The 22,609-nt window shown below is 43.6% G+C and overlaps 1 protein-coding gene across 2 annotated transcripts in view; it reads left to right on the top strand.

The window, feature by feature from the left end:
• The window catches only part of ARHGEF28 (Rho guanine nucleotide exchange factor 28), a 339,789-nt gene that overhangs the window by 20,021 nt on the left and 297,159 nt on the right, over window positions 1–22,609 (top strand). The window lies entirely within an intron of this gene.

Here is a 22,609-nt window from a genome sequence, read left to right as displayed (position 1 = left end):
ACCTCTTTTATGTATCGGTGGGGCTGTGTACACTAAGTGATTTGTAAATGTCTTCCTCACTCTCGCGCTAAGAACTTTTCAGGGGTCCCAAGCGTTAGTCTCTTCTAATTCTTCAAAGCCAATGACAGAAAAACTCTTCTCTCTTCAGTTGGTGATTGTCATAAAAAGGCAACCACGGGGTAAAGACATTTTTTTTTTTTTTTTGCTTGTCTCATCTGGTTTTTGGAGTCATGTTCAGCTGTAAAATTGTGTTATTACTGAGTCTCCATCCTGGAGATGATTTGGGCTAAGTGTACAGTGGTTATCCTAGAGTCTTGAGATGGCGTGGGAGGAACTGGCTATGTAACACAATTGGGAAAACCCCTCACTTCTGGATCTTGGGATGGGGAGTGAGGATAGGGTACATAATGTTCCTACTGTGAAAGATGAATTAATTAATAAAGATTTGCTTAATACTTAGTTAAGTATGTGATTGCCATAATCCATAGGTAGAGCTGCTGTGTGTATGTATGGCTTTGTACAGTGGGGGAAATGACGCTTATGAAGCTTATCCAACCATCCAAGCGGTCCCTATAGCGTTTGAGGGCCCTGTTACAGGGAGAATGGGCTGAGATTTTCATCAGCTGTAGAAAGACCTCTTTGTGTCATTTGCTTTGAAGTTTGATAGTGACGATGCTGATACCCAGGTGGTAACTGCTTCCCCTTTGTTCAGCGCTCTGCTTGGAGCCCTGTGTGCATTATCTTTAGTTCCTTCAACAACCTCCTCTGTTTTACAGATAAGGAAATTAAGCAGATATGGGAGGTTAAACAACCTGCGCTAGGTCCAGCAGTTTGTTTATTGATCCCTCCTAGCCTGTGGGACTCCTCTGTCTCCCCACTTTTGCATGATGTCTCTCAGGAGGCTTAGGGGAGAAGGCAGCCTGTCCACATGTCAAAGAGACCAGGAGCGCTTCTGCTGTCTTCAGCTGATCCAGCAAGTGTTCACTGCCGCGACATTTTCAGGTTTGTCTTCTTAGTGAAACTGAGTAGCTCGTCTTTTTCACTTGTCACAATTCAGGAAAGACACTTGTCTGGGGCAGAGGATCTGATTTACATAGCTTGAAAAATAGAAGTTGATGAAAAATAGAAGTTCATACACTTTTTCTCATAGAATGTAGTATGCTATCTGGTGGGTCAATTATGAGCTCTTCAGTTCATGGCAGTTTCTTAGAGGGAAGGCTCTAGACTAGGCACAGTATTCTCAACCAGAGTTCTGACCTCTTGTTACCTGTGCTCTCTTCCCAGAATTTTTGTGCATTCCGGCAGCCTTTTGGTGTTTTAAATGCGTTGTGATTTGAACTTGAAGGTGACTTCTGCTTTCGTCACTCCCAGGGATTTATGTTTGCTTCTGTTCAACTCTGCCACTCTGTATTTGTCCCCTGTTGGCCTTGATTCTCTCCTCTTGGGTCTTTTTAGTTTCCTAGGCATCGTCAGGGTGGGCAGGGGTCATGCCCACCTCCTTGCTGGCCACTTGGCCAGGGAACTGACAAGAAAGAAGTTGTTTTCCTTCAGAAATCGACTTGAGTCAGACTGGTTTTACTGTCGTCATGCACTGGCAATTATAAACGATATCTGTTAATGTTGCTTCTCCTCCACAAAATCACTTTGTCTAAAAAATTCTTGCAGTCACTGTGGCATTTTAATAATACCCATGAAAGCTTCAAATTAGTGCATTTTAATGACTTTTTAATAAACATTGGATTCAACATGGAGTTTAATTCCGACAACTCCCAGTTACATAGTTGGTCCCCAGCACATAGTACGCAAGTTGGTTCTGAGAGTAAAATCAAGGATTTGGCACTGTTCAAGCTTATCTTGGGTCCAGTTTGTGTGTCCAATCTCTGTAGTACTATTTAATAGCTCATTTAAACAGTTGATTTGGAATCAGCAATGATAGGAGAGGGGTAAAAAAAAAAAAAAACAATGACCAAACACCAAGAATCAAAACTTAGGTTACTTTAATTCTGTCACTCTGTGTGACTACTTGGAGTTCTTGTGTTTAAAGGAGTGAAGCAGAGTGAGTGTTATGAATCTTAATATTGTTTCATAAGTGAAAATTTTATATTTGAAATATTTTATTGCATTTGAATATCTTTCAAATTGAAGTTTGTCTCAGAACTAAAACACAAGTGAAGAAGAGTTATTACTGGCACAGTTTTGTAGCTGCCTTCTTTGTGTCCTTGGAAGATATTTAAGAATTTTATTGCTGTTAGCACTTTCTTTTCCCTGGAATGATGATGTATTTGTAGTTCAATAAGGTAATATTTTCACTGCATTTCCTGCCATTATCATGCATTTAAAAAACTATTGCGGAAAATTTTGTTGTGTATGGGAGGGCGTTTTTTTTGGTTGTGCCATCTGGCATGCAGGATCTTAGTTCCCCAGCCAGGAACTGGACCTGGGCCCCCTGCAGTGGAAGTGCAAAGTCCCAGCCACGGGACCACCAGGGAGGTGCTGTGGAGGGGCATATTAAATGACCTGCTTTAGGAATCAAATTCACTAGGTATACCACTGCTAGGATCACCCTAGATGTTGCTGTGATACCTTCCCATCTTACATTATCTGCTAAATTGAGAATCGAGGTTATAGAGAAGCTTTTAACTAGCAGACCCTGAGTTAACTTTTGTGGAACTCGTCCTGTGATCTCTACTTCTTGCCCTGTGGTTCCAGCACCTTTTCTCTAGATTACTATGATAGTTTTCTAACTGCAGTCCCTGTTTCTAGGCTCTCTTTACCTGTGGGCATCCTCCCAGCTCACCCACCATCTCCCACTGCTCTCAAGGGGAAGTTGCTAAAATACAGACTTGAGCATGTCACTTTCTGTTTAGAATCCTTCACTGGCTCTGCATAATTTCTACGACCTTTCATGGTCTGGCTCCCATGTTCCTCTCTGGCCTTCCTCTTGCCTGACAGTCCCAGGCAGCTCCCTGAACACACCTTGGTTTTCTGCCTTTGCACTTCTTCGTCCGCTCACCATTTCCTTTTCTCTGCACATCTTTGTTCCCTGCAAAACCCTGCATACCTCCTGTTCTTCTTGGCTTCTGGGTCAGTTATCTGGGTCCTGTGTGCACTCTAAGGACCCGCATCCACTCTGTCATAGTACTTCCTGCTCACTGTTGTCATCACTGGTGTATATGTATTGTCTGTAATTTTCCCTGCTGGACCATAGGCTCCAGGCACCTAGCTCTGTATCTGGTGCAGACTGGGTGCTCGCAATAAATACTGCATGAGTAGATAGACCTAATCTACCCAGGCACAGAATCCAGCCAGCTGGGTTACAGTTTATACAAAAGGGTCTGTGATCTGAGGCGTTTTCTAGCTTTGAGTCTCCAACCTATCTGGTCATTAGAACCACGTGGGGTGGGGTGAGCCTTGATATATAATTTCTTGGGCACTGAGGCCACTTGAATTAGAATCTCTGGCAGGTGGTACCTGGGAATCTGTATTAAACTCCATTGGTATAGATTACTTTTTTTTCCCCGGGAAGTTTTTTATGAAAATCATGATTAATTATTGCTATTGCCTTCTCTCTATCCACTAGTTTGCCACTGCACCCACAAAAGAAATTTTAGTAGTCTCATGGAGTTTCTTGTGTATAAGAAAATAAAATTTGTGCATCTTTCTGTAGTTTAGAATAGAGGGCTCCTATTAACATCTCACTTAATCCTCAACAATTCTAGGAGGTAGGAAGGTGGGTCAGATTTTCATTTTAAAGACAAGGAAACTGGAGCTCAGATGGCAACTTGCTCACGGTCATGTTTTTTAAAGGTATTTATGTAACTAGATTTCTAGGGTTCCCAATCATGGTAGGATTTTCACAGTTTAGAAGTGATGGGGTTTCTTCTCAGGTTGTTTCCTAAAAAATAGGCAAAGTGAATTCACAAGTTCTGCAGAAAGAGCAGAGCCAGTGATTTAGAATCTTGAAAAGAAATGATTCACTATGAAATTTTAATCTCATTTGACTAATTTTATAAAACTTAGAATGGGATTGTAGTATCTTTGTGTAATTTTTCCTTAAAAAGTATGGTAATGAATTCAAGAATATAGAGTATTCTAAGTCATTTGGGATATGGTTTTATCCCTGATAAAATTTAATGTACAGGTTAAGAGAGCCTTTTTAGACAAAAGTTTTACTTTGTTTTTGTAATAGTTTCAACTCCTTTTTATCCACCATTTCCCCCTAAAAAGTCTTGTGCACATTTGTTTCTCCACTTTTTTTTTTTTTGTCCTGATATGAGCCTGGAGAGTCTCAGTACTGTTTACATTTCTGTGATTTTGATTAATTTTCCCCTCCCTTTCCCCTTCCTCTCCTAGCTCCTGGCATTTACTGTCCCCTGTTGTACGGTTGCTGTCTATGGAAACTGGGTGTCTACAGAAACGTGCCCCCTCCCCACATCTGCATCCTTGTTCCTGGTACCCTCTTTAGGTTCTAGTCAAGGACAGCTGTTCAAGATGAGCTTTGCAACAAACGGAGGCATCTCTCTCAGTGTGTCTGAAACTGAGCCTGTTACTTCCTTATTCTACCCCAAATGGCTCCTGCTCCTGCCTTAGTCGTTAGTTCTTTAAACTTTTAGTTTTGTATTGAAGTATAACTGGCTAACAATGTTGTGATGGTTTCAGGTAGACAGCCAGGGGGCTCAGCCATGCATATCCATGGATCCATTCTCCTCCAAAGTCCCCTCCTATCCACATAACATTGAACAGAGTTCCCTGCGCTCTTCAGCAGGTCCTTGTTGGTTATTCATTTTAAATATAGCAGTGTGTGCATGACCTTCTCAAACTCCCTAACTAGCCCTTCCCCCATCCTTCCTCTGGCAACCATAGCTTCATTCTCTGTGAGTCTGTTTCTATTTTGTAAATAAGTTTATTTGTATCATTTATTTTTAAATTCCTCATATAAGAGATGTCACACGATATTTCTCCTTCTCTGTCTGACTTCACTCAGGATGACAGCCTCTAGGTCCATCCACGTCCCTGCACATCTGCCTTAGTTGTCAGTCCCCTCCTTTACCCCAGAAGTCTGAGAGTTTGTTTTATTTCTCCTCCTCCTTTGCCCCCTAGGGTGACTGGACCTTTTGAACAGGCCTTAATTCTGTCCCATCTTCTCCATGTTGCCATCGCTGCTGGTCAGAACCTGATCACACTGATCTGGGTTACTCCCTCACTTCCTGCCTTTGATTTGGCCTCCTGAACATCCCGGTCATGAGTGAGCACCAGAATGGTTGTTTCCGCCTTAGGCAGGATCTTCAGTAGTTCTCCGTTCTTACGTGAAAAAAGTTCAAGGTTCTCAGTCCACCGTTAAAGGCTTTCAGGCACTAGAGCAGCCTCTGCAGCCTCATCCTTGGGTGCTGCCGCTCCATCTTCCAAAGCTCCTGGTCTCCAAGCTTGTGCTCCTGTCTGAAAGCTTGCTGGACACATCCTACTGACCCTTGCCTTTCAGCCTTGGCTCTGTCATCTCTGCCCCAACTTCTTGCAACTGGCCCTCATGGCCAATGTACCCCTCTCCTTTGCCTGGCTAACTAATACTCTTGAAGATGTCTTTAAAAGTACGATCTCCTTTAGGAAACCTTGTATAGCCTTCTCTATTAGCTAGAACATAGTTGAGGTGACTGTAGAGAGACTTAAACAAGACAGGAGTTTCTCTTACATATGTAAAAGTCTCACTCTAGGAAGTTATCCAGGGACTGTGTTCCTTCTTTCCTGTTGCTCCCCCAACCATAGGACATTATCTTTATTGGCCTGAGTGTAGTTGGCTCACCTCCACACACCTGCATCCAGCCGGCAAGAACAGGGCAAGAGGGTGTGGAGGCCCCACTCCTTCCTTTGAAGAGCCTGACTCAGTCGCCGTATACAGTACTCCTGTTCATGTCCTGCCAGTAAGAACTTCATCATATGCCCACACTGAACTTCAGGGGAGGCTGGGTAACAGAATTCTTGGCTCAGTACTGAAAAGGATAATGGGAGCCACACATGTAACTTAAAATTTTCTAATAACCATATTGAACAATAGAAAGCAAACTAACCCAGTTATTTAAGCCAGTATATTTAAGGTATCATTTCAGCGTGTAGAATCAGCCACATTTCAGGTATTTAATAGCCGTGTGTAGTAGTGGCTACCATATTGTGCCATATAGCTTTAGCTTGTTGGCCATGTGCACAGCTAAAATGGAAGGATCTCAGTTCAGTCGCTCAGTCATGTCCGACTCTGTGACTCCGTGGACTACAGTACGCCAGGCTTCCCTGTCCATCACCAGTTCCTGGAGCTTGCCCAAACTCATGTCCATCGAGTTGGTGATGCCATCCAACTATCTCATCCTCTGTCGTCCCCTCTCCTCCTGCCTTCAACCTTTTCCAGCATCAGGGTCTTTTCCAGTGAGTCAGTTCTTCTCATCAGGTGGCTAAAGTAGTGCAGTTTCAGCTTGAATAAAGCTGCATTCATGTTTCAAAACGGAGAAGGCAATGGCAAGCCACTCCAGTACTCTTGCCTAGAAAATCCCATGGATGGAGGAGCCTGGTAGGCTGCAGTCCATGGGGTCGCTACAAGTTGGACACGACTGAGCGACTTCACTTTCGCACAATGGAGAAGGCAGTGGCAACCCACTCCAGTGTTCTTGCCTGGAGAATCCCAGGGATGGCAGAGCCGGTGGGCTGCCGTCTATGGGGTCGCACAGAGTCGGACACGACTGAAGCGACTTAGCAGCAGCATGTTTCAAAAAGTGGAAGGATCTCACCACCAAAATAAAGGGGAGGGTGGAGTTTTGGGGTCGGGCGGTCTGTCACCTCTCTCCTAAGCAGTCTCTGCTCTTCTGTCCTGATTTGGTCCTGCTGCTTGGTACTGCCTGTGGCGTATTAGGCATGTCATCTCTTTCAGTCTATCATTCTCATTGCATTGAGCATTTTAAGGGCAAAGATCGAATCATCTTTTCTCTAGATCTTAGTATTTGGCACATTTAAATTATCCAGTAAATGTTAGTTTAGTGAACCAATGAAGTGATGGGGGATTTCCTTAAATTTTTCGATTGTTTTTATTATTATCCTCATTCATGTGGGTGGTTCTCTTGCTTGTGCATCAAAAGTTATATTTCCTCAGGGAGGTGAATTTACCTTGATTTTATCTGACAAATTTGCTGTGAATACACATCCAGTGATGCTTTAGGTTGAGGTCCACATGCTGATAATATGGCAGGTTCTCTGGTTCCATGAATGATGTTTTAGAAAATTGTGTCTGGAAAACTCCTGTTTTCCCTGAAATAGTGAGGTTCCTCTGTACTGTTAACCAGATGGAACTGTTTGCATGGAAACCCGTACATTGAGAGTTCCTGTTCAGTCTTTGGGGAGATAGACCATTTCCAGGAAATCCTATTAAAAATCTATTGCAGCTAGAAGACAGATATTTTACATATGAGACACAGTATTACCAGAAGTCAACAAGCCATCCAAACCTACCAGCGATTCCTAGAATTTTAAATGAAACATGAATGTAGCTTCTCATTAAATGAAGTAGGGGACTGAATGTTCCCTAAACTCTTTCAATTCTAGATGTGAAAGGCTGTTCTCCTCTTGCACAGGCCTGTCTTGCATCCCTCAGAGTCAGGGGGCTGCAGGATTGCCTTTCCTGGGCTAATCCTTGATGTCAGGGCCCTTCTCCTTGGAGAATGGAGGGTAATAGGAGCAAGGATAAATGGACGGGACCACATCTCCCCTCTCATTTTTCATCAACAGCTTCTCTTGTCCCTCACCCCATCTTTCTATTCCCCCTGCAAACAGAAGCTTCTCCTCCCCATCTCAGGAGTGGCTCTTGGGTGGAGTTTTATAAGTTAGTTATCCTTTGGGGGAAGAATCTCATTTCAATCAGGCTGTTAATCATCCTTCAGGAAAATAATATTTGTAGCAGCAATAATCACCACCACCACCACAAGGATGGTTTTATGGTGCATGCGTGTGCCAGGCTTCTAAGGGCTTTATGTGTGTTACTCACTTCTGTCTTATGAAATAGGCATTGTTATGGTCCCCATTTTATAGATGGCGAAACAGAGGCTTAGACTAAGTAACTTGCCTGGGGTTACAAGCTAATAAATTGCTCAACTGGATTGACACTCATATTTGAATCTAAATTTTGGGCTTTTAACCATTATATGGCCCTGCCTCCAAAATATCACTTCCATAGCTTTTTTCCTGTTTAATAGATGATATGTTCTTGGTGGTGGTGGGGCTGGTGAGAGGTCTGGAGAGGGAGAGGGGCCCAGGAGTACCTGACCTGGAATTGAAGGGGTTGAGGGGGGTTTGGATGAGGCTTTTCAGAACAAGGATGATTTAGCTGGTAGAGCAAAGAAGAGCCAGAAATATCAGACTCACACTCTGTGTGTTGGAAGCACTTTCTCTGCGACCCTCTTTATGACTGGGGAGCTGTGTTGTCAGGCAGTTCAGCCCTCTTGTTTTATTGATCAGGAAACTGGAGCTCAGACTTGAAACTGCTTGCCCGGGGGCATGCTCCTAGTGAGTAAAATACAGTGTGGTCTGCATACTTGAACCTGCTCTTCTGAGTGAATTTCATTAATATTTTGTAACCAGCTCTTTTTTTTGTTGTTATAATTTTTTATTGAGATATAAATGACATATAGCATTAGTTTCAGATATGCAGCATAATGATTCAGCATTTGTATGTACTGTGAGATGATCACTACCATAAGTCTGGTTAACATTGATCACCACAGGTAGTTACAATTTTATTTGAGAACTCTTCAGATTTACTTTCCTAGCAACTTGGGGGTGATGAGGCAGTGGGAGGGAGGGAGGTTAGTGGGGCACATGGATGAAGTGGGGTCAAAAGGTACAAACTCCGGGTATAAAATAAATAAATCCTGGGCATGTAATGTGCAGCAGGGTGACTCTAGTAACCAACTCTTGTTTGTTATTTCTGTTGTATGTTTCAGTATCAGAAGAGAGTGTGTGCTTGCTTGGAGAATAATAGGGTAATGAAGAAATTGGGACGGAATCTGTTTCTGTTAGACACCTTGGTGTCTATCACGTGGGGTGGGTAGTGGTAGGCAAGGGGACCGTGGGTCAGCCCCTTCCATCCCCCTGCAGAAAAGGAGAGGGGCCCAGACACAGGTGTGGGTCCCTGCTGTAGCCCCCACACAGGTTCTGTATCTCACAGGAGTTGGGAATGTCCTGGCTTCCCTGGCTCCGTGACTATGGTCGGGGGAGAAGGGTCTAATCCCATCACTAGGATTATAGCGGGAGGAAGTACGTTTTTGGAATCGTAAATGGGAACTTTGATTGTCCCATAGAAACATGGGTGTACATGATGCTTAGGACAATACTCACAGATTAGTATTGGAGGTATTAATAAAAAGGCTCTTATGGGCTGATCTGGATGTTTAACCCCCTTGGCATGCAGGAGCTGCAGATAGCCCATTTACAAGTGTTGTAATCTGGCCCATTCATAACCTGTACTAATTGAAATTACCTGTGTATGAAAGTTTCTGATCTGTCCAAATGAAAAGCTTGTCTGTGTAAAGGTTACTTGATAATTAATGTGTGGAGGAATTACTAGGCACTCTGAACCTCTGCAACTCAGGGAGACCACAACAGTTTTGAAAGATAGACACTACAATTAGGCCTCCTATGTTTAGGAGAATTAGAGAGGATTTAGCTGGAAGCTCAGCCCTGTCCTAACCACACACGTGGGCCTTGGACAGTCTGCTGAGTTGGGTTGGCCCTAAGAGGAGGATGGACAGTGCTGTGGTGGTCCAGATAGTGAACTCAGGATGAGATATGCACGGCTGTAACTCCCGGCTCTACCATTGTTTAGCTGGTGACTTTGAGCCTTCAAGCTGTTTTCTCATCCGTGAAATGAGAGTAGCAACACTTTATGGACAGTGGTGCAGAGTAAATGATGAACAAATGTTAAGAGGTGACTCCAGCTTGCTTCTGTATAAGAATGAAGGGAATTCTTACACTGTTGGTGGGAATGCAAACTAGGACAGCCACTATGGAGAACAGTGTGGAGATTCCTTAAAAAACTGGAAATAGAACTGCCTTATGATCCAGCAATCCCACTGCTGGGCATACACACTGAGGAAACCAGAAGGGAAAGAGACACGTGTACCCCAATGTTCATCACAGCACTGTTTATAATAGCCAGGACATGGAAGCAACCTAGATGTCCATCAGCAGATGAATGGATAAGAAAGCTGTGGTACATATACACAATGGAGTATTACTCAGCCATTAAAAGAATACATTTGAATCAGTTCTAATGAGATGGATGAAACTGGAACCTATTATACAGAGTGAAGTAAGCCAGAAGGAAAAACATAAATACAGTATACTAACGCATATATATGGAATTTAGAAAGATGGTAACAATAACCTGGTGTACGAGACAGCAAAAGAGACACTGATGTATGGAACAGTCTTATGGACTCTGTGGGAGAGGGAGAGGGTGGGAAGATTTGGGAGAGTGACATTGAAACATGTAGAATATCATGTAAGAAACAAGTTGCCAGTCCAGGTTCGATGCGCGATACTGGATGCTTGGGGCTGGTGCACTGGGACGACCCAGAGGGATGGTGTGGGGAGGGAGGAGGGAGGAGGGTTCAGGATAGGGAACACATGTATACCTGTGGCGGATTCATTTTGATATTTAGCAAAACTAATACAATTATGTAAAGTTTAAAAATAAAATAAAATTTAAAAAAAAACAAAAATAAAATGTTAACTAAAAAAAAAAAAAAAAGAATGAAGGGAAAGTAGTTGTACTAGAAGAAGGGGCCTTGTCTTGAAACCACAGTGTTTTAATTAGGTTGTGTTATTTGGGGAATGCTGGTGGAGGTCATGGGGGATGTGGAAGTTCTCACCCAGGCTGGCCTTGTTGTGGTCATTGTGTAAAGTGCTCGAAGTGGAGTTTGGTGGACAGCAAACTTGTGTTCAAGCACAGCTTGTTTCACCGTAACATGTACATGAGCCATTCTTCATTTTTTACTTTTGATATTGTTAATATGTTGGATATCCTTCAAAATTTACCTTTTCCAGTGACTGCATAAAATTCTCTTATATTATTCTCAATGTGGGACTTTTAGGTTATTCCCAATATTTTGTTCATAATGCGTGAAGTGCATCAGAATTTATGGCTCAATTCCTACAAGAGAAGAGGCAGTTTTATGTTTCAACCATGGCGATAGATTGAAAATCAGTATTAGAATCTAGTGCGATAACTCTTGCGGGCCACGACTTCCCATGTTCCACTGTACTGAAGTCTGCCATTGACCTGTTGGCATGAGCCTCTGAGACCTGGAAACTTACCCTGCTCACCTTGGTTTCCTTACCAGCAGCACAGAGTAGGTGTTTGTTAAAAATTTGTCGAAATGAATGGAAGATGGAAATTTTTGTGCACAGAGAGAGGTGAGAAACTCTTGTCCATGTTTTATGCTGTTGCACTATTTTGAACTTTTTTAGGGAATGGGCATAAAAATGATATGCTCTCTTCATGCAAGATGCTTGTCATTTAATTGAAGAGAACAGTAGCAGAGAAGAGAAATTAGGGAATTGAGTAAAACATCAACTGAGAGTCTGGCGAGGAGAAGAAAACTAGAACTAGAAGAGAATCCTTATTGCTGGAGGAATCAGTGGTGTAATGGAGCAGATAGAATTAGTTGGGTTAGATTTTAGATCAGTCAGATCTAATCTAGACAGATTCTAGATCAGTCGAGAGGTTAGGGATGGGTGCTTTAGGCAGGAGGGGTCAGCTCAGGGGCGGGGCTGAGTGTGCACCATGAGTAGGAGAGTGTGCAAATCTGGGGGTACAGGAGGAAAGAGCATTCAATAGCCAGGTGGGGTGGGGCCACGTTAAGGAGAGTCAGAAATCAAACAGAATTTGAGAGACCTAGCGAGCAATAAAGAGTCTTTGTAGGTTCATGAGTGGCATGAGGAAAGTGGTTGAACTGGAAATTCCAAGGTGGTGTCAGAACTGTGTCTCAGGGCAGGTCACTTAGAAGAACACAAATACTCGGTGATGGTGGTTTATGTACCTGGAGTCCGTAGAAGCCTCAGCGACTCTCCCTTCACCCTTGCATGGCCAGGACTGGGCAGTGATGTCCTCCTTCTGCAGATAGGGAAATGGAGCTCCCAAGTTGACCTCTCCCAGTCACATGGTTGGAGATGGCAGTGGTTGGAACCCTCCTGGCCCACTGGTTTTCCAGTGATTGCCTCAGGGTGTGCGGGACATGCCTTCTAGAAACTGAGGTCTTTGAAGGGCAAACTGATCCTTGGAAAGAAGGAGATGGAGTCAGTGCATGACTGATGTGAACCAAGTGCTTTCGGTATATTCAATTTCATCACACTGACAGTCTGCTAACTGTTGGCTTCATTAGCTACCTCTTACAGATAAGGCAGTCGAGGTTGAATTGAGTAGCATGCCCCCAGTTGCGCGTCTAGGTAGAGACGGACTGGGGACTCTAATCCAGGCGTATGTGTCTCTCTTCTGCCTTGGCCCTTCCTGCAACCTGACACTTGGACACACTGCAGTTGCTTCTGTTTCCTGCTTTGTTCAGGAATGTGATAGAGTTGATTTTTTCTTTTTTTCTTCAGGTTCTATGTGTACAAAACTAAATGATTTTGGAATGAGTTTAACTGAAGCAGGTGTCTTGCAGGTGTCTTGACTCGAAACTGTTGTGTTTTATGGAGGTAAGTGCATATAGTTGGAGTAAATGTTAGGAATTTTGGGAAGTTAATTGGGAGAAACAATTTTGGTCTCTTTTTGGCTTTTAGGGATTTATTCTTACACTTCTTGTAGGCCACCCCTTGGGTTTCAGAGTGGAGACTCCACAGTCATCATGTACCGAGTGAGGAGAGCTCTGCTTGCGTCTCTGGTCTCAGCTCTTGTCCTCTTGTCACGCACACAGCTCTAAAGAAGGGACATCAGGTCCGGCACAGATCAACTTGCTCCCTGTCCTCAGTACACGTGCTGGAATGCTTTCCTCCCCAGCCCCCTGTCCTTCTTGTCTACTTCACTCGCATTCACCTTCAAGACTCAGCATGCCCAGCTCCTGGACTGGGTTTGATGTCCCTGCCCTGTGCTTGCCCTGGTCAGGCACCCCTGCCCGGATTTTCCAGAAAGATAGCATAGGGGCGGAATTGTACCTGTGGTGTTTGGGTTGGGGGTTGGGAAGCGTACCTGTGGTGTTTGGGTTGGGAGAGGTGGGGCCATGCATTGGCTGCCCTCATAGAACAGCCAGCTGGTGATGGGAAGTTATAGGAAATAGCTGGAGAGTGCCTCCGCCATAGATCTTGGTGATAACAGAAACAGCCTTTGCTGCCTAAACATGATCCTAACTGACCCTCCGGCATTCCTTTGCATAAATTCTCTAGCCACGTACCTACCCTTGCATGTGTGTGTGTGTGTGTGCGTGTGTGTGCGCATGCATGTGTGTGTGTGTGCTCAGTTGTGTCCAGCTCTTTGCAAGCCCATGGACCGTAGCCCGCCAGGCTCTTCCGTCCGTGGGATTCTCCAGGCAAGAATACTGGAGTGGGTTGCCGTTTCCTTCGGCAGGTGCAGAAGGGGGACCTTGCCTCTCTCGGCAGTGGGGAGCCACAGGGAGGCTCAGAGTAGGTTAGGGGAGCTGAGCAGTATTTGAATAAGTGGACTCTTTTGCTCACCGGCCACATGGACTGGAGGGAGCTGGGGCTAAAAGCAGGGAAACCAGATGGGAGATTAGTGTCCATGTGCAGTAAACACAGAACTGAAGTCCGGAATTTTCCGTGAGTCATGAGCAACTCAGGGATTAGAACGCACTGACCTTGGGCGCGTCAGCCCTTCCTGCCTCAGGTGTCCATGGCAGGGTGACTGTGCCAGCCAGCTCGGGGAAACTTGGTTAGGATGAACTCATCAACATTTTTGGTCCCAATTCAGGTTAATCATGGTGTCATTTTGAGCTTGTTTTGGATACTTTTCTAGCCACCATTAGCACTTCTTTTTCTGAGATAAAAAGTTGAGGTGCGAGAAAACTCAATGTTCACAGTAATCCAGGCACCTGCCTGCTTTGTGGGGAAAAGATTTTACCTCAGACTGTGCATTCATCTGCTCTCTGGCACAGTCTGGGCCAGGAATGAGACAACGGGAGAGGTTGGTTGAATACTGGTGTAAAATCACAGCCTGCAGAGAAAACCATCTCTCTGGATTAGGGGCAGACTCCATACAGTGGCCTATTCACTTCAATGTTCATCGTGACCATTTAAGTGAACTTGGACAGCGTCTGGAAAATAAGGGAAAAGGCTTTCAACAAAGCTCTTTTCATGGATGGCTCTTACGACGTGCTCAGTTCTACGGCTCTTAGACAAAAGTCCATATTTTTTTCCCGGGTCTTGTCATGCTTCCAGCAGCAACTCAGAATACGGCCTCTTAGGCCAACACATTTAACCCCCGTAGGGAGCTTTACTAGAACCACAACTTTTTGTTGATTGGTTACCATTCTTAACCTGTTTAATATTGCATTTCTATCTTAAGGGATCTTTGCTGGAAATCCTAACATTGGCGTTGAATGTCACAAAGAGCTTTCAGATCTTATCTCATTTTGTCTCTTCCCGTCCATGCAGGATAACTTCTGATATCTTAGTGTGCTTTTCAGTGGGGTTTGTAAGAAAAGAGTTAAGATTGCTCTGTCTTGGCCTCAACAGCTTACAAATAGAGTTCCATTGTCCTTGTATTTGAGTAGCTCATAGTGTTTTATACACATTAATTCATTAATCGTCACAGAAGTCCTGTGTGTAGGTGGTGGAAAATATTTTCCCTGCTGCGTATTTACACATTGAGAAACTGAGTCAGGAGGCAGAGGCGAGGCGGGGCCTGTGGAGGGGCGCCAGGGCTGCCCTGGTCTCAGTGTCATCTTCTTGCTTGACCATTAGAAAACCCGAACTCATTTTCCTTTGGAAAATAATGATGATTTCCAAGGAAGATAGCCCTGTCGGCCACACTATCTGAAGAACGGAACTGTGAAAGGGAAGACTTGGGGGCGATTTATCGCAAAATGGTTGATGTGGTTTCATTTTCTCGTATCGCCGGCTTTGGTTGTAGCTGCAACCCAGATGGTCAGCACGGTGGTGTGTTTTTGTGTCTGAAACCACTCTTTGGATATACTCATCTCATTCCTTTGATGCCTTTCCAAGGGTTAGAAAAACAAGACGCTATTTGCCGTTCCAGCCTAGGCTGTGCCATAGGTGGCAGAAAAGGCCACCCTTTTTTAGATTTCTACATTCTCAAGGGGAGGGAACTACTCCCCACTCTTCCTCCCGTTAATCTTTTATCTTCTCACTAGTGCTTTGATGAGAGTAAATCAGTAAAAGGACTCGGTGGGCAGAATAAACTGCATTCTGTGTGTCTCAGTGTCTGTGCGGGCATCTCACACTTATGTACAAACCTGAATTCCTGGTTTCCTTTCCCAAATCCGCACTATTTACAACACTCCCCATCTCTGTTAATGGCAAGTGCATCCTCAGCTCATTCTTCCAACTTTGGAGACACCTTCTTTATCTTATATCTCACTTTCAACTTGACAGGAGATCCTATTGGCTTAATCTTCAGAATGTGTTCAGAATCCAGGGACTGCTCATCGCCTCCCTTGCCACCACCCTGTTCTTGCCCCCAGCATCTCTTGCCTGGATTATTGCAATGGCCTCCAAAAAAGTCTCCTGCCCTGCTCTTGGTCCCTTTGTTGACCTGCACAATAGTAGTTAGAATGATACTTTTAGTGTATATATCAGATCATGTCATTTCTGAGCATGGAATCCTCAAATGAATCTGTTCATACTCTGAGAAACCAAAGCCCACACGTGACTTTACGTGTAAAATCTTATGTGATCAGGCCTTCCGTTTTTCTCCCCCCCCCCCCTTTTTAAGTGCATGTGTATGACTTTACTACAAGTTTTGTGCAATAAAAATACAGGCACGACTTGCTCACAGGCTCTTAAATGTAGTTATAAAGATATCCTTCTTAGGAAGCTCCAGCCTTCTGTCGGCAGAGCGATAACCTGCTCAAGGTAAAGTTTCAGGAGGAGGCAGAAGACTTGGGCTTCCCTGGTGGCTCAGCTGGTAAAGCGCCTGCCTGCAATGTGGGAGACCTGGGTTTGATCCCTGGGTCGGGAAGATGCCCTGGAGAAGGAAACGGCAACCCACTTGAGTATTCTTGCCTGGAAAATCCCATGGATAGAGGAGCCTGGTAGGCTACAGTCCATGGGGTTGCAAAGTCAGACACGAATGAGTGACTTCGCTTTCCTTTTCCTGCAGAAGACTTAAGCAGTTTTCAGTATTTTTTTTTTTTTCACTGCCCCAGGGGATATTGAAGGTTCAGAGGATACAGGAGTCTCTAAATATTTAGTTGTGGGTGATGCAGTGAGTCTAGGAAGGAGTGTAGCTCTTGAAGTTGGTGGTGCAGCTCTGGGTCTCCTATCTCTTCTGGGAGGTGGTGAGGCTTCTGTGATTGTTTCAGCACATGTGATGGTTGAGGCAGGTTTGGAAAATTTCTCAATACGTAATGGTAATTGGTACAACTCTACTGGTGGGTTTCTTGAAGATTCTTTTTTTAAAAAAATTTATTTGTTTTGGTTGCATGAAGTTTTTACTATATATTAGACTTTTACTAAATATCAGGCAACATAGGTGATAGAAACATTACAAATTAAGCCTCTCTTTCAGGAGTCATACTTTGTTGTACGACAGAAACCATATGGGAGAAATCCTGTAAGTAAAATGAGCATCAGGAAATTTCTCTCAGGGTAACCATCATAAATCAGAGATTCCTCTCAGTATTCTGAGCAGCAGTTGGACTCATATGAGCACACTCTGAAAGGGGATGATCACAAAGACTGCAACATATGTGGAAGGCTTTATCCAGAAGTGATGTTTTGGTGAATGTCAGATTAATGATATAAAGTGTAGAACCTTTAAAAAATATTTGAAATACGTGAAAGCTTTTTAATAAAAATTCTCAGTGAATCTGTACTGAGGGAGACATTTATATTAGAAGTCATGTTGCAGAAATCTGATTACAAGGTTGTTTTTCTTTTAAAGCAACCTACAAATATCTAGGAATATGAAGCTTTTTAAAAAGCACAAATAAATTGAATAACGTGACATCATTAAATACACGTGAAGAGTCCTTTCATCTGTAGGACTCATGTGTGAATGTCAGTGTGTTTCAGAACACAGATGGTGGATGTTTCATGTATGTGTGAACCCGTCCATAATTGTATGTAATGAAATATGTAGTCTTATTTAGTTCAGGAACTTTTATGTATATGAATATACTTCTCATTAAGTCTCAGTAGGGACTCCAATCATTAAAAGACAATGTATTTAATTGTAATATTCTTTTAAAATTATAATGTATCTTTTCCTCCTGTTTTTGAAAGGATATGGATTTTACTGAACTAATCCTTCAGAAAGAAGCTAAAAATATTTTTGTAAAATTTGTAACTCTCTCGTGGTCAGCCAAATTTTACATTAGTGAAAGTCACTCAGTCATGTCCAACTCTTTGCGACCCCATGGACTATACAGCCCATGGAATTCTCCAGACCAGAATGCTGGAATTGGTAGCCTTTCCTTTCTCCAGGGGATCTTCCCAACCCAGGGGTGGAACCCAGGTCCCTCTCAGTGCAGGCCGATTCTTTACCAGCTAAGCCACAAGGGAAGTCCAAGAACACTGGAGTGGGTAGCCTATTCCTTCTCCAGCAGATTTTTCCAACCCAGGAATCAAACTGGGGTCTCCTGCATTGCAGGTGGATTCTCTACTAACTGATCTATCAGGGAATTTTACATTAGGGATACATTTATTTATAGGAAAAATGCTTCCCAGGTGGCTCAGTGGTAAAGAATCCACCTGCCAATGCAGGAGACATGGGTCCGATCCCTGGGTTGGAAAGATCCCCTGGAGTAGAAAACGGCAACCCACCCCAGTATTCTTGCCTGGAGAATCCCATGGACAGAGGAGCCTTGTGGGCTACAGTTCAGGGGGTCGCAAAAGAGCTGGACATGATTTAGCGACCAAACAACAGTAACAACAACGGAACACAGCAGAGGACGCAAGAGAATAATTTAGCTGGGGAAATAAGCACATGGAACAGTGAGCAACAAGTGCTGAGATATAATTGTTAGATTGTATAGGGGCAGTCATTGGGCATATGAGGGGAGGGAGGACCCTGCAGTTTACTGAGTACCTAGTCACGAAGAGTTGGACACTTACTGAGCGGCTTCACTTTCACTTTTCACTTTCATGCATTGGAGAAGGAAATGGCAACCCACTCCAGTGTTCTTGCCTGGAGAATCCCAGGGACGGCAGAGTCTGGTGGGCTGCCGTCTCTGGGGTCGCACAGAGTCGGACACGACTGAAGCGACTTAGCAGCAGCAGCAGCAGTGAGTGTCAGTACTACCCTAGTAATAAGAGTTCTTCAAAACCATCTCTTCAAATATTCTTTTATCTTGGTCTGAAATTCCTATAAAAAGTATGTTGAACCTTTTCATCATGTATTTCGTGTTTCTTAACATCTTTCGTATCTATCTCCTCTAGCTTTTTGCTATACTATATATTCTTTATAACCCCTTAAGATTCAAATTCTAGTTTACTGATTATGTTCAAAGGCCATTTAAACTCAATCTTTAGAGCTGAGACAAGTCAAACTCTTTAGGGCAAAGATTCTTATTATGTCATCTCTATATTTTTCAGTTCAGTTCAGTTGTGTCTGATTCTTTGCAACCCCATGTACTGCAGCACGCCTGGCTTCCCTGTCCATCACCAACTCCTGGAGCTTGCTCAACTCATGTCCATTGACTTGGTGATGCCATCCAATGATCTCATCCTCTGTTGTCCCCTTCTCCTCCTGCCCTCAATCTTGCCCAGCATCAGGGTCTTTCCCAGTGAATCTGTTCTTCCCATCAAGTGGCCAAAGTATTGGGGTTTCAGCTTCAACATCAGTCATTCCAATGAGTATTCAGGACTGATTTCCTTTTGGATTGACTGGTTTGATCTCCTTGAAGTCCAAGGAACTCTCAAGAATCTTCTCCAGCACCACAGTTAAAAAGCATCAATTCTTTGGATCTCAACTTTTTTTATGGTCCAGCTCTCAAATCCATACATAACTACTGGAAAAGCCACAGCTTTGACTAGATGGACCTTTGTCAGCAAAGTAATGTCTCAGCTTTTTAATACGCTCTCTAGGTTGCATAGCTTTTCTTCCAAGAAGCAAACATCTTTTAATTTCATGGCTGCAGTCACCATTTGCAGTGATTTTGGAGCCCAGGAAGATAAAGTTTCCATTGTTTCCCCATCTATTTGCCATGAGGTGATGCCATGATCTTCATTTTTTGACTGTTGAGTTTTAAGCCAGCTTTTTCACTCTCCTCTTTCACTTTCATCAAGAGGCTTTTCAGTTCCTCTTCGCTTCCTGCCTTAAGGGTGGTATCCTCTGCATATCTGAGGTTATTGATATTTCTCCTGGCAATCTTCATTCCAGCTTGTGCTTCATCCAGCCCAGCGTTTCACATGATGTACTCTGCATGTAAGTTAAATAAGCAGGGTGAGAATATATAGCCTTGACGTACTCCTTTCCCAATTGTGTGTGTTGTTCTATGTCTGGTTCTAACTGTTGGTTCTTGACCTGCACACAGATTTCTCAGGAGACAGGTAAGGTGGTCTGGTATTCCCATCTCTTTAAGAATTTTCCACAGTTTGTTGTGAAAACACAGTTTATTGCTATATTTTTTGGTGAGTCTTAATTTGGTGACTTTTGGAGAGCTTTCTTATTTTCTTGGGAGAGTTCTCAAGAAATAGGCATTTGCAGTGATTCTTAAATAGGCTCCCTTCGAATATCGTGCTTCATGGCAAATAGATGAGGAAAAAATGGAAACAGTGACAGACTTTATTCTCTTGGGCTCCAAAATCACTGCAAATGATGACTGCAGTCATGAAATTAAAAGACTCTTGCTCCTTGGAAGAAAAGCTATGACAAACCTAGATAGCATATTAAAAAGCAGAGATATCACTTTGCTAACAATGATCCATTTAGTCAAAGCTAGATCATGGCATCTGGTCCCATCACTTCATGGGAAATAGATGGGGAAACAGTGGAAACAGTGGCTGACTTTATTTTTTTGGGCTCCAAAAGCACTGCAGATGGTGACTGCAGCCATGAAATTAAAAGACGTTTACTCCTTGGAAGGAAAGTTATGACCAATCTAGATAGCATATTCAAAAGCAGAGACATTACTTTGCCAACAAAGGTCCGTCTAGTCAAGGCTATGGTTTTTCCAGTAGTCATGTATGGATGTGAGAGTTGGACTGTGAAGAAAGCTGAGCACCGAAGAATTGATGCTTTTGAACTGTGGTGTTGGAGAAGACTCTTGAGATTCCCTTGGACTGCAAGGAGATCCAACCAGTCCATTCTAAAGGAGATCAGTCCTGGGTGTTCTTTGCAAGGAATGATGCTAAAGCTGAAACTCCAGTACTTTGGCCACCTCATGCGACGAGTTGACTCATTGGAAAAGACTCTGATGCTGGGAGGGACTGGGGGCAGGAGGAGAAGGGGACGACAGAGGATGAGATGGCTGGATGGCATCACCGACTCGATGGATGTGAGCTTGAGTGAACTCTGGGAATTGGTGACAGACAGGGAGGCCTGGCGTGCTGCAATTCATGGGGTTTCGAAGAGTCAGACACGACTGAGCGACTGAACTCAACTGAACTGATGGTTTTTCCAGTAGTCATGTACGGATCTGACAGTTGTACCATAAAAAAGGCTGGGGCTGAATAATTGATGCTTTCAAACTGTGATGCTGGAGAAGACTCTTGAGAGCCCCTTGGACTTCAAGGAGATCAAATCAGTCAATGCTAAAGGAAATCAACCCTGAATATTCATTAGAAGGACTGATGCTGAAGCTGAAGCTCCAATACTTTGGCCCCCTGATGCAAAGAGCTGACTCATTGGAAAAGACCCTGATGCTGGGAAAGATTGAGAGCAGGAGGAAAAGGGGATGGCAGAGGATGAGATCATTGGATGGCATCACCAATTCAATGCGCATGAGTTTGAGCAAACTGCCGGAGATGGTGAAGTACTGGGAAGCCTGGTGTGCTGCAGTCCATGGGGTTGCAAAGAATCGGACACGACTGAGCAACTGAATGATAAACAGCAAATGCTTTGAGCAGTAGAGTTCTCAGGTTGTTTAACTCATCATATTGGCAGAAAGGAAGTCTGTTTTCTTAAACACTTAAATGAACAAGTGCTTGTCAACTGATCTGACAAAGGTAGCCAGCCCATTTCTGGTAGGATTGGTGCCTTTCTTTTGTTCTCTGTTAGCAATCAGTTCATCTCTTTGCTCTAACGTTAATTACATGACATTGGTGTTTCATTGTATACTTCCTACAGTAGAGCAGGAGTTTCCAAGGGCAAGGACCCTGAACTTCTGTGGGTGAAAAGTCCCTTGGCTGTTGGGAACAAATGGGACCCAGAATACAGGAGGAGAGTTGGATGAGGGAATTGGAGGCAGAACCAGAAAGACAGAGCTCTGAAGGCCTGATATGTGACCAGTTGATGTTATGAAATGTTGGTTTCAAAATAGGGAATGAAGTCTTTGTTCAGAATGACGTGATATCTTAAGGATGGGGTAATAAAAGGAAAGAACCATAGTCATTCTTTCCAATAGTTTAATGTAGTTAGAAAAGGGAAATGAATTGGTAGAGCATAACTTGCATGAGCTCATTTCAGAGATGGGCAATGGATGTGGTCTGGAGCTGATATTATAGACTGTCCTTCAATAAATCACTCATTTGCTGTGATTAAGTTTACTGGGTACCTTCCACACCTGGGATATTTTGTATATCGGTGTTTTACTAAATGCTTTGTCAGCTCTCATCTAAAATGAGGTTTTCCCCACAAATATGTAATATAAATGTATAGGCCACACACCTAGACAGATCTGTAATAAAACATGGGCACATACGCATGCACTGAATCAGGGCTGGCATATTTTCTGTAATTTGGCTAATAGACCTGCTTGCTCCAAACTCTGTGCCCTGCCTTTCTTCCTGTATTTGTGTCTTTGAGTCAGTGTTTCTGAATCAAGGCATGATTTGTTGGTAGGGAAGATCAAGGCTTTATATCCACAATTATCATTACCATATTAACCTGGATTGTATCACTCCATTAGTTAGCTTTCACCTACTGGAAGACAGGAATGTAAAGAACTAGGAGATGAAAGGTAAATACGCATGTGTGTATGTGTATACGTTGGGAGTGGGGTTAAGATGAACTAAATTTAGTGGCCTTATGAGAAATCCTAACATGATGAGATGGAGAAGGCAATGGCACCCCACTCCAGTACTCTTGCCTGGAGAATCCCATGGACGGAGGAGCCTGGTGGGCTGTAGTCCATGGGGTCGCTAGAGTTGGACACGACTGAGCGACTTCACTTTCACTTTTCCCTTTCATGCACTGGAGAAGGAAATGGCAACCCACTCCAATGTTCTTGCCTGGAGTTTCCCAGGGATGGTGTAGCCTGGTGGGCTGCCATCTATGGGGTTGCAC

Source organism: Bos indicus x Bos taurus, chromosome 20 (assembly GCF_003369695.1).
Source record: "Bos indicus x Bos taurus breed Angus x Brahman F1 hybrid chromosome 20, Bos_hybrid_MaternalHap_v2.0, whole genome shotgun sequence".
In the NCBI taxonomy this organism is placed as follows: domain Eukaryota; kingdom Metazoa; phylum Chordata; class Mammalia; order Artiodactyla; family Bovidae; genus Bos; species Bos indicus x Bos taurus.
This window is presented reverse-complemented; position numbering and strand designations above follow the sequence as displayed.